Below are 18,651 nucleotides of genomic sequence, written 5' to 3' on the forward strand. Positions count from 1 at the left end.
AGAAATTATTATGTAGAAAGCTGGAACGCAAATGGCGCACGACTAAACTTGAGGTGCACCATCAAGCATGGAGTGATAGTTTAATAACTTATAAACGCATGCTTACCTTAGCTAAAGCTAAATATTACTCAAATCTCATCTACAGTAATAAAAACGATCCCAAATTTTTGTTTAGTACGGTAGCATCGCTAACCCAACAAGGGACCCCGTCCAGTAGCTCCACCCACTCAGCTGATGACTTTATGCAATTCTTTAACAAGAAAATTGAAGTCATTAGAAAGGAGATTAAAGACAATGCGTCCCAGCTACAACGGGGTTCTATTAACACTGATACGACTGTATATACGGCGGATACTGCCCTCCAAAATAGTTTCTCTCATTTTGAGGAAATAACATTAGAGGATTTGGTACAACGTGTAAATGGAATAAAACAAACAACATATTTACTTGACCCTCTTCCTGGGAAACTGATCAAGGAGCTCTTTGTATTATTAGGTCCATCAGTGCTAAATATTATAAACTTATCACTCTCCTCGGGCACTGTTCCCCTAGCATTCAAAAAAGCGGTTATTCATCCTCTCCTTAAAAGACCTAACCTCGATCCTGACCTCATGGTAAACTACCGACCGATGTCTCACCTTCCATTTATTTCAAAAATCCTCGAAAAAAAATTGTTGCGGAGCAGTTAAATGAACACTTAGCGTCTAACAATTTTTGTGAAATCTTTCAATCCGGTTTCAGGGCAAATCACTCTACGGAGACAGCCCTCGCAAAAATGACTAATGATCTATTGCTAACGATGGATTCTGATGCGTCATCTATGTTGCTGCTCCTCGATCTTAGCGCTGCTTTCGATACCGTCGATCATAATATTTTATTAGAACGTATCAAAACACGAATTGGTATGTCAGACTTAGCCCTGTCTTGGTTTAACTCTAATCTTACTGACAGGATGCAGTGTGTCTCCCATAACAATGTGACCTCGGACTACGTTAAGGTAACATGTGGAGTTCCCCAGGGTTCGGTCCTTGGCCCTGCACTCTTCAGCATCTACATGCTGCCGCTAGGTGACATCATACGCAAATACGGTATTAGCTTTCACTGTTATGCTGATGACACCCAACTCTACATGCCCTTAAAGCTGACCAACACCCCGGATTGTAGTCAGCTGGAGGCGTGTCTCAATGAAATTAAACAACGGATGTCCGCTAACGTTTTGCAACTCAACGCCAAAAAAAACGGAAATGCTGATTATTGGTCCTGCTAGACACCGACCTCTATTTAATAATACAACTCTAACATTTGACAACCAAACAATTAAACAAGGCGACACGGTAAAGAATCTGGGTATTATCTTCGACCCAACTCTCTCCTTTGAGTCACACATTAAAAGCGTTACTAAAACGGCCTTCTTTCATCTCCGTAATATCGCTAAAATTCGCTCCATTCTGTCCACTAAAGACGCTGAGATCATTATCCATGCGTTTGTTACGTCTCGCCTCGACTACTGTAACGTATTATTTTCGGGTCTCCCCATGTCTAGCATTAAAAGATTACAGTTGGTACAAAATGCGGCTGCTAGACTTTTGACAAGAACAAGAAAGTTTGATCACATTACGCCTGTACTGGCTCACCTGCACTGGCTTCCTGTGCACTTAAGATGTGACTTTAAGGTTTTACTACTTACATATAAAATACTACACGGTCTAGCTCCATCCTATCTTGCCGATTTTATTGTACCATATGTCCCGGCAAGAAATCTGCGTTCAAAGGACTCCGGCTTATTAGTGATTCCCAAAGCCCAAAAAAAGTCAGCGGGCTGTAGAGCGCTTTCATTTCGTGCTCCAGTACTCTGGAATGCCCTCCCGGTAACAATGCGAGATGCCACCTCAGTAGAAGCATTTAAGTCTCACCTTAAAACTCATTTGTATACTGTAGCCTTTAAATAGACTCCCTTTTTAGACCAGTTGATCTGCCGTTTCTTTTATTTTCCTCCTATGTCCCACTCTCACTTGTGGAGGGGGTCCGGTCCAATCCGGTGGCCATGTACTGCTTGCCTGTGTATCGGCTGGGGACATCTCTGTGCTGCTGATCCGCCTCCGCTTGGGATGTTTTCCTGCTGGCTCCGCTGTGAACGGGACTCTCGCTGCTGTGTTGGATCCACTTTGGACTGGACTCTCGCGACTGTGTGGATCCATTATGGATTGAACTTTCACAGTGTCATGTTAGACCCGCTCAACATCCATTGCTTTCGTCCTCTCCAAGGTTCTCATAGTCATCATTGTCACCGACGTCCCACTGGGTGTGAGTTTTCCTTGCCCTTATGTGGGCCTACCGAGGATGTCGTAGTGGTTTGTGTTGTGGTTTGTGCAGCCCTTTGAGACATTAGTGATTTTGGGCTATATAAGTGAACATTGATTGATTGATTGAATGTCGTAGTTACGTTCTGCAGCAGCCAGGCGATGAGAGAAGAAGGCACAGGGGTGTAGCCTCTGGTCGACGGCCTAATGCTGGGAGAAGACGGCCCCTAGCCTGTATCGGACGCATTTACCTAAAAAAATAATTAAAGAGACGGGTTAGCATGGATCAGCACAGGTTCAGTGGTAAATAATGACTTGAGTCTACAAAACTTTGCACTTGCAAGTGGACTCCAGACAAACGGTACCTTGGTGGATGTGAGCCTAGTCCAGGGGTTGGCAACCCATGGCTCTAGAGCCTCTTTAGTGCCACCCTAGTGGCTCGCTGGAGCTTTTTCAAAAATGTATGAAAATGAAAAAATATGAGGATAAAATATATTTTTTGTTTTAATATGGTTTCTGTAGGACAAACATGACAAAAAAACCTTCCTAAAAAAAGCCCACTGTTTATTATATTAGTGTAATGAGAGTACTTGGCGAGCGCCGTTGTTGTCTTACTAATTTCAGCGGTCCAGGAACGCACCATAGGTGTTCGGCCTGTGTTTAGATCAGGGGTGCCCATTAGATCGATTGTGAGCTACCGATCGACCGGTGAGGGGGTGCCACTCGATTGTGAGGCATTAAAAAAAAAAGTAGACACAGGTGCACCACTCTGTCTACTGCCACCCAGAGGCAGTGAAGCGTGGTTCATGATGCTTATTTGAAATGTAATAACTCATAAATAATAGCAACACAATTGATAGTTTCAATGGCACAAACAAGCAAAAACATAGCACAACTTAATTAAGTTAATACGGTTTTACTACTTACGTATAAGATACTACACGGTCTAGCTCCATCCTATCTTGCTGATTGTACTATATCACATGTCGTGGTAGGAAATTTGGGTTCTAAGAACTTTTTTTCGCACTGGTGATTCCCAGAGCCTTAAATAAATAAATAAATGGGTTGTACTTGTATAGCGCTTTTCTACCTTCAAGGTACTCAAAGCGCTTTGACACTACTTCCACATTTACCCATTCACACACACAGTCACACACTGATGGAGGGAGTTGCCATGCAAGGCGCCAACCAGCACCCATCAGGAGCAAGGGTGAAGTGTCTTGCTCAGGACACAACGGACGTGACGATGTTGGTTCCAGGTGGGATTTGAACCAGTGACCCTCGGGTTGCGCACGGCCACTCTCCCACTGCGCCATCCTAAAAAAGTCTGCAGGCTCTAGAGCGTTTTCTATTCGGGTTTCAGTACTCTGGGATGTCCTACCAGTAACAGTTAGAGATGATACCTCCGTAGAAGCATTTAAGTCCCTTCTTAAAACTCATTTATACATCCTAGCATTTTTGATCTATTGTCTGTTATGTACCAGGCAGAGGGAAGGAGGCGACACCAAGGCAGATCTGCGGTTTACCAGGTTTATTGAAAACCTTGATGAGTGTGTGACGATGTGTAGAATTAACAATGTAAGTTTTACCAGGGGTTGTTGTCGGTGCGTGTTGTGTGAATCTTTCGTCGAATCCAAGGGGCAAGACGAAGAGGTAGTCAGCAGGGATGCGAGCAGTCGGGGGTTGGAGAGAGGTAACAATGTTCGAGTCCAAGCTGTGGTCGAGGGTAGAGGGAGGCAAGCAGAGATCCGGGTGGAAGTCGTGAGGCAAGGCACGATCACAGGCAACAGGGAAGACACTGCGGAAGACACAAGGGACATCAAACACGGAAACCAGGAGGAGCACAGAGAAGGCGAGCAAGGAACGAGGTAGGGGTGCCAGACGTGATGCTTACTGTGAAAGATTGGCTACGTTCTAGCAAAGGTCTCCTGGTTCCGCTGGCTTTTATGCCGCTCCCTCTCGTCAGGTTCAGGTGTGATGATTTGTAATTGTCTGAAGCTTTGTCGCTGCGTGGGCGTGCTGCGCCCAGCACGAGCAGGGGCGTGTCTGGGCACGCAGCAAGAGGACAAACTGGGAAACTCAGCTCATGCAGAAAAGCTGAGACCATTTCCCCTCCGAGGTTTCTCATTACTCCTAATGGGTTGAGTTTTTTCTTGCCCTGACGTAGGATCTGAGCCGAGGATGACATTGTGGCTTGTACAACCCTTTGAAACATTTTGAATAAAGGCTAAATAAGTACATTTTGATTGACTGATGTTAATAACGTAAATGCCATTAACGTTAATCCCTTAAAAACTGTAATAGCGAGACCAAACATGATTTTCAGCACAGAACTATAAAATAATAATTCACAACTAGGACACAAAAGCAGCACCAACAATCCTTTCAACCGCATAAAGGCAGCACAAACAAATGAGCCTTTTTCAACAATGGATTTGCGGGTTGCGGGTGGCTAACTTCAATGTGGGTGCAGTTCACTTGCTACTCATAAGCCACAAGCTAGTAGAAATGGACAAATAAAAGGCTACTTTATGGAGGTATCAGGCTCAAAGCCGTGGCAAGTTGTTCTCCTGAGAAGAAAGGACTATTTTTTGCCGTGAGACAAGGCGACATCCCTGGCGCAAACTCCTGCTTTGCGCGTCGTTCAGGGGTGGGTGGTGCTTCACTTCCGTGTTCAGGGTTCCATGGTTTGACAATATTATTGCAGTGAAAGTTGCCAAGGTACATGTAACCAACTATTAACATTGCAGTATGTATACTTTTGACCCGGCAGATTTGGTCACATATTCAGTAGACCCCTAATAAATTCATAAAAGAACCAAACTTTATGAATGTTTTTTGTGACCAACAAGTATGTGCTCCAATCACTCTATCCCAGAAAAATAAGAGTTGCAGTAATGATTGAAAACTCAAGATAGCCATGACATTATGTTCTTTACAAGTGTATGTAAACTTTTGACTACGACTGGATATATATATATATATATATATATGTATATATATATATATATATATATATATATATATATATATATATATATATATATATATATATATATATATATATGAATATAATTTTGTATTGGATTTTTTTAAATGGAGTAACAGGTAAAGGTGAAACTTTAAAAAAAGATGGGGGGAAAAGTATATTTTTTGTTTTAATAAAGTTTCTGTCGGAGGACAAATATGACACAAACCTCCCAGATAATTGGAAATATCACTGTTTAACTTGTCAGGCTTGCCCCTGAAAGTTTGTCTATGTTTTAGTTTTTTTCTCTGCATTTGTCTGTTTCCTGTGTTTAGTATTTCCTGTCTTTTAGTTCCTGTCAAGTGCTCTTAATTTGTCAGCTTCCTGTCCTGTTCCCTGAGTGCTGTGTTCCTCCTCAGTGTTAGTATTTCCTGTCCTTAGTTCCTGTCTAGTGCTCTTATTTTGTCAGCTTCCTGTCTTGTTCCCTGAGTGCTGTGTTCCCCTTCAGCTGCGGCTGACTGGCAGCTGCCAATCAGCCGGCTCCTATTCGTACCTCCTTTGTCTTGTGTCAGTTGCTGGATCATTGTATTGTCGTTGCCACATGTCACTCTTGTCGTGCTACCTGTCGTGTAGTTTTGTTGCAGCTACTACCTGTCATGCTACATTTTGTCCTGGTCTTCGTAGCGGCAAGCTGTTTCTGTTAGCATTAGTTATTTCCACTTTTTCTGTTTGCTATCCAGTAGCTTCCATGCTAAAGTTCCTTTTTGTTTTCTATCTTACAGTGCTAGCTCCTTTAGTTTGTTATTCCGCCCACATGCATGCTTTTTGTTTATTCTTGTTTAGTTTTAATTAAATCATGTTTTCATATTCTATACCTGCCTCCGTCTCTGCATCTTGGGGTTCATCAACAAATAAGTCTGACGTAACTCATTCAATTGGCAAGCGCCGTTTCACCCTACTAATTACGGGAGACCTGGAATGCACCGCCGTTTGTTTACGTGTTTAACTTCCTCCGACGCTGCCAGAGAAAAACCTGTTTAATGCCACGCCGTCTTTATATCGTTTTGTCCACCAAACGTTTTATGCTGAGTGTGAATGCACAGAGGTGAGCTTTGTTGATGTAATTGACTTGTTCAGAGTGCTAACCAGGCATATTTGGTCAGTGCATGACTGCAAGCTAATCCATGCTAACATGCTATTTAGGCTAGCTTTACTGTTTGTCGATATTGCACTATTATGCCTCCTTTGTAGGTATATTTGAGCTCATTTAATTTCATTCATTTATGTCCTTGGAGTATTTCATTTATATTTGCATGTCTCATGACATTTCTTATTTGTTTGTAATATTGGCTGTGGTTGTTGTGTGCCAAGTTGTTCCAGACCACAGCAAACATTACCCAGCTTGCAAATATTGTAAGAAAATCCACTCCAAAAAGACAGCCTGTTGTTTCCTTTAACTTGGACACACACATTTATACCTTTGTCATTTCTGAGATGGTAATTTCCAGGAGTTATCGCACCCTCTGAGAAGTTTTACTAATGTTTTCCAATGTTTAAAAAATGTGTAGAATAAATATTACATATCAACATTTATGTCAACAAAGATTTGCGTCAACCTGCGAGACATAATCATTTAGATAGTAGGCTATTACAACTAATAAAGACACTTACATCATGCCTTGCCTTCATTATAACACTAAAATACAACTTTTAAAGTAATTTTGATAGTAGGCTGTTATAGCTGATACAAACACAGCATGTGTTGCTTTCATGATAACACTTATACAAGACTATTAAAGTCATTTTGATAGTTGGCTATTATAGCTAATATAGACACTTACATCATGTGTTGCCTTCATTATAACACTTATATAAGACTTTTAAAGTCATTTTGATAGTAGGCTATTATTGCTAATACGGACACTTACATCATGTGTTGCCTTCATTATAACACTTGTGTAGGATTTAAAAATCATTTTGATAATAGGCTATTATAGCTAATATAAACACATCATGTGTTGCCTTCATCATAACACTTATATAAGACTATTAAAGTAATTTTGATAGGAGGCTATTTTAACTAAAATAGACACTTACATCATGAATTGCCTTCATTATAACAATAATGTACGACTTTTAAGGTCATTTTGATAGTAGGCTATTATAGCTAATATATATATATATACATATAGTAGGCAATATATATATATATATATATATATATATATATATATATATATATATATATATACATATGTTCTCTTCATTATAGCACTTATATACGACTTTTCAAATAATTTTGATAATAGGCTACTTTAACTAATATAGAGCCTTAGGTCATGTGTTGCCTTCATTATAACACTTATATAAGAATTTTAAAGTCATTTTGATAGTAGGCTATTACAACTAATATAAACACTCAGATCATGTGTTGCCTTTATTTTACGACTTATATAAGACTTTTAAAGTCATTTTCATAGTAGGCTATTATAGACACTCACATAAGGTGTTGTCTTCATTATACCACTTATATAATAGTTTTTAAGTCATTTTGATAGTGGGCTGTTACAACTAATAAAGGCACGTACATCATGTAGTGCCTTCATTATAACAATTATATAAGACTTTTAAGGTCATTTTAATAGTAGGCTATTATAGCTAATATAGACACTTACATCATGTGTTGCCTTTATTATAACACATATACAAGACTATTAAAGTCATTTTGATAGTAGGCTATTATAGCTAATATAGACACTTACACCATGTGTTGCCTTCATTATAACACTTATATAAGACTTTTAAAGTCATTTTGATAGTAGGCTACATTAAATAATATAGACACTTACATCATGTGTAGTCTTTATTATAACACTTATATAAGACTTTTAAAGTCATTTTGATAGTAGGCTATTATAGACACTCACATAAGGTGTTGTCTTCATTATAACACTTATATAATAGTTTTTAAGTCATTTTGATAGTAGGCTATTACAGATATTATACACACTTACATCATATGTTGCCTTCATTAAAAGACTTATATAAAACTTTTAAAGTAATTTTGATAGTAGGCTATTACAACTAATATAGACACTTACATCATGTAATGCCTTCACTTTTAACGTCATTTTCATAGTAGTTTATTATAGACACTCACATATGGTGTTGTCTTCATTATAACACTTATATAATAGTTTTTAAGTCATTTTGATAGTAGGCTATTATAGCTAATGTAGACACTTACATCATGTGTTGCCTTCATTATAACACTTACATAAGACTTTTAAGGTCTTTTTGATAGTAGGCTATTATAGCTAATATAGACACATAATTATTGCCTTCATTATAACACTTATATAAGACGTTTAAGGTAATTTTGATAGTAGGCTATTATAGTTAATATAGACACTTATATATATTCTCTTCATTATAACACTTATATTAGACTTTTAAAGTCATTTTGATAGTAGGCTACTTTAACTAATATAGACACTTACATCATGTGTTGCCTTCATTATAACACTTATATAAGACGTTTATAGTCATTTTGATAGTAGGCTATTACAACTAATATAGACACTTACATCATATAATGCCTTCACTTTTAACGTCATTTTCATAGTAGTTTATTATAGACACTCACATATGGTGTTGTCTTCATTATAACACTTATATAATAGTTTTTAAGTCATTTTGATAGTAGGGTGTTATAGCTAATATAGACACTTACATCATGTGTTGCCTTCATTTTAACACTTATATCAGACTTTTAAAGCAAGTTTGATAGTAGTTTGTTATAGACACTCACATAAGGTGTTGTCTTCATTATAACACTTATATAATAGTTTTTAAGTCATTTTGATAGTAGGCTATTACAGATATTATACACACTTACATCATATGTTGCCTTCATTATAAGACTTATATAAGACTTTTAAAGTCATTTTGATAGTAGGCTATTACAACTAATATGGGCACTTACATCTTGTATTGCCTTCATTATAACAATTATATAAGACGTTTAAGGTCATTTTGATAGTAGGCTATTATAGTTAATATAGACACTTACATATGTTCTCTTCATTATAGCACTTATATTAGACTTTTAAAGTCATTTGGATAGTAGGCTATTATAGCTAATATAGACACTTACATCATGTGTTGCCTTCATTATAACACTTACATAAGACTTTTAAGGTCTTTTTGATAGTAGGCTATTATAGCTAATATAGACACTTACATCATTATTGCCTTCGTTATAACACTTACATAAGACTTTTATAGTCATTTTGATAGTAGGCTATTACAACTAATATAGACACTTACATCATGTAATGCCTTCACTTTTAACGTCATTTTCATAGTAGTTTATTATAGACACTCACATAAGGTGTTGTCTTCATTATAACACTTATATAATAGTTTTTAAGTCATTTTGATAGTAGGCTATTATAGCTAATATAGACACTTCCATCATGTGTTGCCTTCATTATAACACTTACATAAGACTTTTAAGGTCTTTTTGATAGTAGGCTATTATAGCTAATGTAGACACTTACATCATGTGTTGCCTTCATTATAACACTTACATAAGACTTTTAAGGTCTTTTTGATAGTAGGCTATTATAGCTAATATAGACACATAATTATTGCCTTCATTATAACACTTATATAAGACGTTTAAGGTAATTTTGATAGTAGGCTATTATAGTTAATATAGACACTTATATATATTCTCTTCATTATAACACTTATATTAGACTTTTAAAGTCATTTTGATAGTAGGCTACTTTAACTAATATAGACACTTACATCATGTGTTGCCTTCATTATAACACTTATATAAGACTTTTATAGTCATTTTGATAGTAGGCTATTACAACTAATATAGACACTTACATCATATAATGCCTTCACTTTTAACGTCATTTTCATAGTAGTTTATTATAGACACTCACATATGGTGTTGTCTTCATTATAACACTTATATAATAGTTTTTAAGTCATTTTGATAGTAGGCTGTTATAGCTAATATAGACACTTACATCATGTGTTGCCTTCATTTTAACACTTATATCAGACTTTTATAGCAAGTTTGATAGTAGTTTGTTATAGACACTCACATAAGGTGTTGTCTTCATTATAACACTTATATAATAGTTTTTAAGTCATTTTGATAGTAGGCTATTACAGATATTATACACACTTACATCATATGTTGCCTTCATTATAAGACTTATATAAGACTTTTAAAGTCATTTTGATAGTAGGCTATTACAACTAATATGGGCACTTACATCTTGTATTGCCTTCATTATAACAATTATATAAGACGTTTAAGGTCATTTTGATAGTAGGCTATTATAGTTAATATAGACACTTACATATGTTCTCTTCATTATAGCACTTATATTAGACTTTTAAAGTCATTTGGATAGTAGGCTATTATAGCTAATATAGACACTTACATCATGTGTTGCCTTCATTATAACACTTACGTAAGACTTTTAAGGTCTTTTTGATAGTAGGCTATTATAGCTAATATAGACACTTACATCATTATTGCCTTCATTATAACACTTACATAAGACTTTTATAGTCATTTTGATAGTAGGCTATTACAACTAATATAGACACTTACATCATGTAATGCCTTCACTTTTAACGTCATTTTCATAGTAGTTTATTATAGACACTCACATAAGGTGTTGTCTTCATTATAACACTTATATAATAGTTTTTAAGTCATTTTGATAGTAGGCTATTATAGCTAATATAGACACTTCCATCATGTGTTGCCTTCATTATAACACTTACATAAGACTTTTAAGGTCTTTTTGATAGTAGGCTATTATAGCTAATATAGACACTTACATCATTATTGCCTTCATTATAACACTTATATAAGACGTTTAAGGTAATTTTGATAGTAGGTTATTATAGTTAATATAGACACTTATATATGTTCTCTTTATTATAACACTTATATTAGACTTTCAAAGTCATTTTGATAGTAGGCTATTACAACTAATATAGACACTTACATCATGTAATGCCTTCACTTTTAACGTCATTTTCATAGTAGTTTATTATAACACTTATATAATAGTTTTTAAGTCATTTTGATAGTAGGCTGTTATAGCTAATATAGACACTTACATCATGTGTTGCCTTCATTTTAACACTTATATCAGACTTTTAAAGCAATTTTGATAGTAGTTTGTTATAGACACTCACATAAGGTGTTGTCTTCATTATAACACTTATATAATAGTTTTTAAGGCATTTTGATAGTAGGCTGTTATAGCTAATGTAGACACTTACATCCTGTGTTGCCTTCATTATAACATCATAACTTTTATTTTTTTGCGGCTCCAGACAGATTTTGTTGTTGTATTTTTGGTCCAACATGGTCTTTCAACATTTTGGGTTGCCAACCCCTGGCTTAATCTTTAACACGCTTTCAGTCCCTCAAGATCTCTTTGAGTGTTTTGCATCTTTGTCCATCCACATAACAAATCTTGAGACATTTGCAAAAGCATTGTTGTCAAATAGCAATCAACTCCATCCCAAACTGTCAGTGAGTGCTTGTACAAATTATATTCATCTGGGATTTGGCTTTGAACAATGCTTTATTTATGTATTTGTTTCTAGAATTAATTGCCGAAAACCAAGAACAAACAGCTTCTTATGCTTCTCTTTCAGTCTCAAACCCCAGCGAGCTTGCGGTATGCGACGAGATGAAAAGTAGAGACCATCCCTTTGAACTTCTCCTTAAATCAAAATTACCATTTTATTTCAACTCCAGCCAGGAAACAGAGAGCAGAGACACTGTTAACTTCTCGAGGCGTTTGGTTATTTGTTGTGTGGAGGAAGATTATTGCCTGGGAAAATGTGTTGTGTGGGTGGGAGGGTGTTGGACGTGAGCACTTGGCACAATCACAAAGGGAGAGATCAGGCTTATTTTCTCCATAGGAGGAACGCATACAAGCACGTATTATGTCCATTATTACAAAAAACAACATGCTGTCTAACAGACAAGGAGTTGCTCGCAGCTCGACAACCGACCGGTTGACCTTACTCGGGTAACTGGATTTTTTTCCTCCCCTCAAGCATTAATTAGTCAATTTTAAGCGTTCAATGGGCTAACTGCTGAACAAAATGCTTTTTCCACTGTGGTCACATTAAAGCATCGTTTTGTTTTATTTACTTGGCTTCATACCGCTTAGCTGCAAAGATTGATATGACAGAATAGGTACTTCCCAAAAACCTGCCACATTTAATTACATATTTAAAGAGGAACATTATCAGCAGACCTATGTAAGCGTCAATATATACCTTGATGTTGCAGAAAAAAGACCATATATTTTTTTAACTGATTTCCGAACTCTAAATGTGAAGTGAAGTGAATTATTTTTCTCAAGTGACTCAAAGTGCTTTACATAGTGAAACCCAATATCTAAGTTATATTTAAACCAGTGTGGGTGGCACTGGGAGCAGGTGGGTAAAGTGTCTTGCCCAAGGACACAACGGCAGTAACTAGGATGGCACAAGCGGGAATCGAACCTGCAACCCTCAAGTTGCTGGCACGGCTACTCTACCAACCGAGCTATGCCGCCCCAAATGGGTGAATTTTGGCGAATTAAACGCCTTTCTGTTTATCGCTCTCTCAGCGGCGACGTCAGAACGTGACGTCACATCGGTCGTCAACGCCATGTTTCCCTACAACATCGAGTCTAATCAGCTCTGTTATTTTCCGTTTTTACGACTGTTAGCCGGTACCTTAGAGACGTCATGCCTCGTCGGTGTGTTGTCGGAGGGTGTAACAACACTATCAGGGACGGATTCAAGTTGATTTACGTAGAATGTGCATCGATTAGCACGGCATGCTAATCGATGCTAACATGCTATTTAGGCTAGCTGTGTGCATTTAGCCTCATTTGTAGCTATATTTACATCCAGCCTTTTCCTCCATCCACATTTAATGCCAAACAAATGCTTACCAATCGACGGAATTAAAGGGGAACATCATCACAATTTCAAAAGGGTTAAAAACAATAAAAATCAGTTCCCAGTGGCTTGTTTTATTTTTCAAAGTGTTTTTCAACATTTTACACCTCCCGAATATCCCTAAAAAAAGCTTTAAAGTGCCTTATTTTCACTATCTTCGAAACCACTATCCATTTCCCTGTGACGTCATACAGGGCTGCCAATACGAACAGCAAGATATAGCGACATTAGCTCGGATTCAGACTCGGATTTCAGCGGCTTAAGCGATTCAACGGATTACACATGTATTGAAACAGATGGTCGCAGTATGGAGGCGGATAGCGAAAACGAAATTGAAGAAGAAATTGAAGCTATTGAGCGAATAGCTATTGACGCTATTCGGCCATAGTATGGGTGTACCTAATGAAGTGGCCCATAACATGGCATCACCGGTAAAATGTGCTAACCAAACGATCAGGACTTTCGCATCTTGTGACACTGGAGCAACTTAAATCCGTCGATTGGTAAGTGTTTGTTTTGCATTAAATGTGGGTATCTAGTTTCAAATGTACATACAGCTAGCGTAAATAGCATGTTAGCATCGATTAGCGTAGCATGTTAGCATTGATTAGCTAGTAGTCATACCGTGACCAAATATGTCTGATTAGCACATAAGTCAACAACATCAACAAAACTCACCTTTGTGATTTCGTTGACTTAGTCGTTGGAAATGCATCTGCAGGTTATCCATACATCTCTGTGCCATGTCTGTCTTAGCATCGCCGGTCAAAGGTGAAGACACTCTGTTACATTCAATGGGGGTCTGGCGGCAGACACTTTCGCATCTTCGGGCCATTGGTGCAACTTGAATCCCTCCCTGTTAGTGTTGTTACACCCTCCGACAACACACCAACTAGGCATGATGTTTCCAAGGTTCCAAAAAATAGTCGAAAAAACGGAAAATAAAAGAGCTGAGACCCGGTGTTTGTAATGTTTTGAAAATGAAAATGGCGGGTGTGTTACCTCGGTGACGTCACGTTCTGACGTCATCGCTAAAAGACCGATAAATAGAAAGGCATTTAATTTGCCATAATTCACCCATTTAGAGTTCGGAAATCGATTAAAAAAATACATGGTCTTTTTTCTGCAACACCAAGCTATATATTGACGCTTGCATAGGTTTGGTGATAATGTTCCCCTTTAAGTTGCTCCAGTTTCAAGAGATGCGAAAGTCCCTCGTTTGGTTTTTACCAGCGATGCTACGACATAGATGGCAAGAATGTCTGGATATCCTGCGACACTCAAAGCAGATGCATTCCCAACGATAAAAGTCAATGAAGTCACAAAGGTGAGTGTTGTTGTTATTGACTTATTGATCCAGTGACAATGCGAAAGTCCTGATCGGTTGTTCTGCACATTTTACCGGCGATGCTAACGCAGAATAGCGTTAGCATGGCAAAATAGTGTCAATAGCTATTCGCTTCAGTTTCTTCTTCAATTTCGGTTTTGCTATCTGCCTCCATACTCCGACCATCTGTTTCAATACATGCGTAATCTGTTGGATCGCTTAAGCCGCTGAAATCCGAGTCTGAATCCGAGCTAATGTCGCTATATCTTGCTGTGCTATTCGCCATTGTTTGTATTGGAATCGCTATGTGACGTCACAGGAAAATGGACAGTGGCCTCGCAAATAATGAAAATCAAGCACTTTAAAGCTTTTTTTAGGGATATTCTGAAATTGTGATAATGTTCTTCTTTAAAGGGGAACATTATCACAATGTCAGAATGGTTGAAGCCAATAAAAATCAGTTCCCAGTGGCTTATCTTATTTTTCGAAGTTTTTTTCTGAATTTTACCCATAAGTCATATGCCAAAAAATGATTATAGCTATCTGTGATGCCAATATGGCGGAGAGCACAGCAAGATATAGCGACATTATCTCGGATTCAGACTCGGATTTCAGCAGTTTAAGCGATTCAACAGATTACGCATGTATTGAAACGGATGGTTGGAGTATGGAGGCACATAGCGAAAACGAAATTGAAGAAGAAACTGAAGCTATTGAGCGAATAGCTATTGACGCTATTCGGCGATTGTCTGCCTTAACATTGCCGGTAAAATGTGCAGACCAAACGATCGGGACTTTGGCATCTTGTGACACTGGAGCAACTTAAATCTGTCGATTGGTGTTTGTTTGGCATTAAATGTGGGTGGAGAGACAGGCTGGATGCAAATATAGCTACACATGTACAAAAAGCTTTTAGCATCGATTAGCTGGCAGTCATGCCGTGACCCAGTATGTCTGATTAGCACATAAGTCAACAACATCAACAAACTTCACCTTTGTGATTTTGTTGACTTTATCGTTAAAAATGCATCTCCAGGATATCCATACATCTCTGTGCCGTGTCTGCCTTAGCATCGCTGGTAAAATGTGCAGACCAAATGATCGGGACTTTCGCATCTTGTGACACTGGAGCAACTTAAATCTGTCGATTGGTAAGTGTTTGTTTGGCATTAAATGTGGGTGGAGGGAAAGGCTGGATGCAAATATAGCTACAAATGTGCATACAGCTAGCCTAAATAGGATTTTAGCATCGATTAGCTGGCAGTCATGCCGTGACCAAATATGTCTGATTAGCACATAAGTCAATAACATCAAAACAACTCACCTTTGTGATTTCGTTGACTTTATCGTTAGAAATGCATCTGCAGGATATCCATACATCTCTGTGCCATGTCTGCCTTAGCATCGCCGGTAAAATGTGCAGACCAAACGATCGGGACTTTCGCATCTTGTGACACTGGAGCAACTTAAATCTGTCGATTGGTAAGTGTTTGTTTGGCATTAAATGTGGGTGGAGGGAAAGGCTGGATGCAAATATAGCTACAAATGTGCATACAGCTAGCCTAAATAGGATTTTAGCATCGATTAGCTGGCAGTCATGCCGTGACCAAATATGTCTGATTAGCACATAAGTCAATAACATCAAAACAACTCACCTTTGTGATTTCGTTGACTTTATCGTTAGAAATGCATCTGCAGGATATCCATACATCTCTGTGCCATGTCTGCCTTAGCATCACCGGTAAAATGTGCAGACCAAACGATCGGGACTTTCGCATCTTGTGACACTGGAGCAACTTAAATCTGTTGATTGGTAAGTGTTTGTTTGGCATTAAATGTGGGTGGAGGGAAAGGTTGGATGCAAATATAGCTAAAAATGTACATACAGCTAGCCTAAATAGCATGTTAGCATCGATTAGCATGCCGTGCTAATCGATGTACACTCCACGTAAATCAACTTGAATCCGTCCCTGATCGTGTTGTCACACCCTCCGACAACACACCGACGAGGCGTGATGTCTCCAAGGTACGGAAAACAGTCGAAAAAACGGAAAATAACAGAGCTGATTAGACTCGATGTTTGTAATGTGTTTGAGAAAATGGCGGGTTGACTACCTGAGAGCGAATAAATAGAAAGGCGTTTAATTAACCAAAATTCACCCATTTAGAGTGTGGAAATCGGTTAAAAAAATATATGCTCTTTTTTCTGCATTATCAAGGTATATATTGACGCTTACATAAGTCTGGTGATAATAAAAACCCAAAACCAGTGAAGTTGTAGCGTTGTGTAAATGGTAAATAAAAACAGAATACAATGATTTGCAAAACCTTCTCAACTTATATTCAATTAAATAGACTGCAAAACACAAGATATTTAATGTTCCAACTGAGAAACTAATTTATTTTTTGCCAATAATCATTAACTTTGAATTTAATGGCAGCAACACATTGCAAAAAAGTTGGCACAGGGGCATTTTTACCACTGTGTTACATGGCCTTTCCTTTTAACAACACTCAGTAAACGTTTGAGAACTGAGAAAAACTATTTCTGAAGCTTTTCAGGTGGAATTCTTTCCCATTCTTGCTTGAAGTACAGCTTAAGATGTTCAACAGTCCGGGGTCTCCTTTGTGGTATTTTAGGGTTCATAATGTAGTCACATATAGAATTGAGAAATGGTATTACGGGATTTCGGGAAAACCGAGAACTTTTCCCGTTTAAAAATCAACTTTGTTTTTTTTTGTCTTTGTGGTGGGTGTGGCCTGCGGACCTGCAGCAAAGCGGGGTATGGCAGAGCAGAACCGGCTTCGAAATTAGCAAGAGGTTATTAGACAAACACTCTCAGCTGTGTCATCTACGCACCTGTCGCTAATCTCGAAGCCGGTTCTGCCACACCCCTTTTTGCTGCAGGTCCGCAGGCCACGCCCGCCACAGTCCTGATTAAGAGGAATGTTTTGACGGGAGAACGGTTGACATGGGTTGAAAAATATTCCCATATAGGCTAACAGTTTGAAGTTGGAACGGTTTGAACCGGGTAAAAAATGTGGACAGTAGAGTGCGGCAAAATCTGAAGAAGGAGAAGAAGTTTACTAAATAGATACATTTTTGTGTAGAAAACCATGCTTTGGAGCATTCACACAATAAACTAATGACTTAGTTAAATGCTAAAACACACCGCTATACAATATCCTACCCGAATACCCTACTGTGCAATATTACCCTTCGAGTGCAATACATCCGACACTGATTGTTATTTAGTACTCCTTTACTCTTGTCTTGTTCTGTATATTGTACAATATTTTGTATTTTGTATCGTGTTTTGTATGTAATTGGAGAGTAGTCTATTTATTTCAATACTTAGTTTTATCTTTATCACCTCTTGTGTGATTTATTTTTATCCCATACTTGTTGCCATTACCGCACCTTAAATTGGCGTCCTTAATCTCATTATATGCAAACATAATGACAATAAAGTCCATTTTATTCTATTCTATTCTAGTCAGTGAAACACAATTGGTTCATCAATTAGCCTCAACCTCTAACAGGTTAACACAAATTATTCAGATAAGCACCGCCATTGATTCTTTTCGTACTGCTATTTACCGATGAAATGCACCACAAGGACTCGCCCGCCCCTCATTAATGAACGTACAATCCGACATATATGAACTCTGATTACAACATGTATTTTAAATTTGACAAAAATAGTTCACCTGATTAGAGCTGAACCAAAAGTCAATGCACAGTCCTTACTCACGCTTTCCTCCATACAGACCGCAGGAGTCAAACCTAATCCGGCCCAACACATTATTTTTTTGTGGCCCGCGAAATCCTGGAAATAATATGAGTTAATAAAATTGTGAGGGGGAGTGTAATCCACGCTGCTTGCAGGAGGAAATGGCACCGCCGCTGTCCATGTAACTGAGGAAGAGCACCATTGTCACCTGCCAGCATGTGCTGACGGCGAGATACGGCTGGCAGGTGTTTAGATTTCACAGGTGGTACGTGGTAATGTAATCATCTGTTGTCTTTAACAGTAAGCAGC

At 38.0% G+C, this 18,651-nt stretch overlaps 1 long non-coding RNA gene across 1 annotated transcript in view; it reads right to left on the reverse strand.

Annotated features, from left to right (window-relative positions):
* Positions 1–1,447: 1,447 nt before the first annotated feature.
* LOC133538591 (uncharacterized) overlaps positions 1,448–18,651 on the reverse strand; it is a 113,164-nt gene continuing 95,960 nt past the window's right edge. The window contains exons 3-4 of the long non-coding RNA XR_009803047.1: positions 3,890–4,098; positions 1,448–2,551 (exon numbers count right to left, since the gene is read on the reverse strand). This is a non-coding gene — a long non-coding RNA (uncharacterized LOC133538591). The remainder of the gene's footprint in view (positions 2,552–3,889; positions 4,099–18,651) is intronic.

This window comes from Nerophis ophidion, linkage group LG20, assembly GCF_033978795.1.
Source record: "Nerophis ophidion isolate RoL-2023_Sa linkage group LG20, RoL_Noph_v1.0, whole genome shotgun sequence".
NCBI lineage: Eukaryota > Metazoa > Chordata > Actinopteri > Syngnathiformes > Syngnathidae > Nerophis > Nerophis ophidion.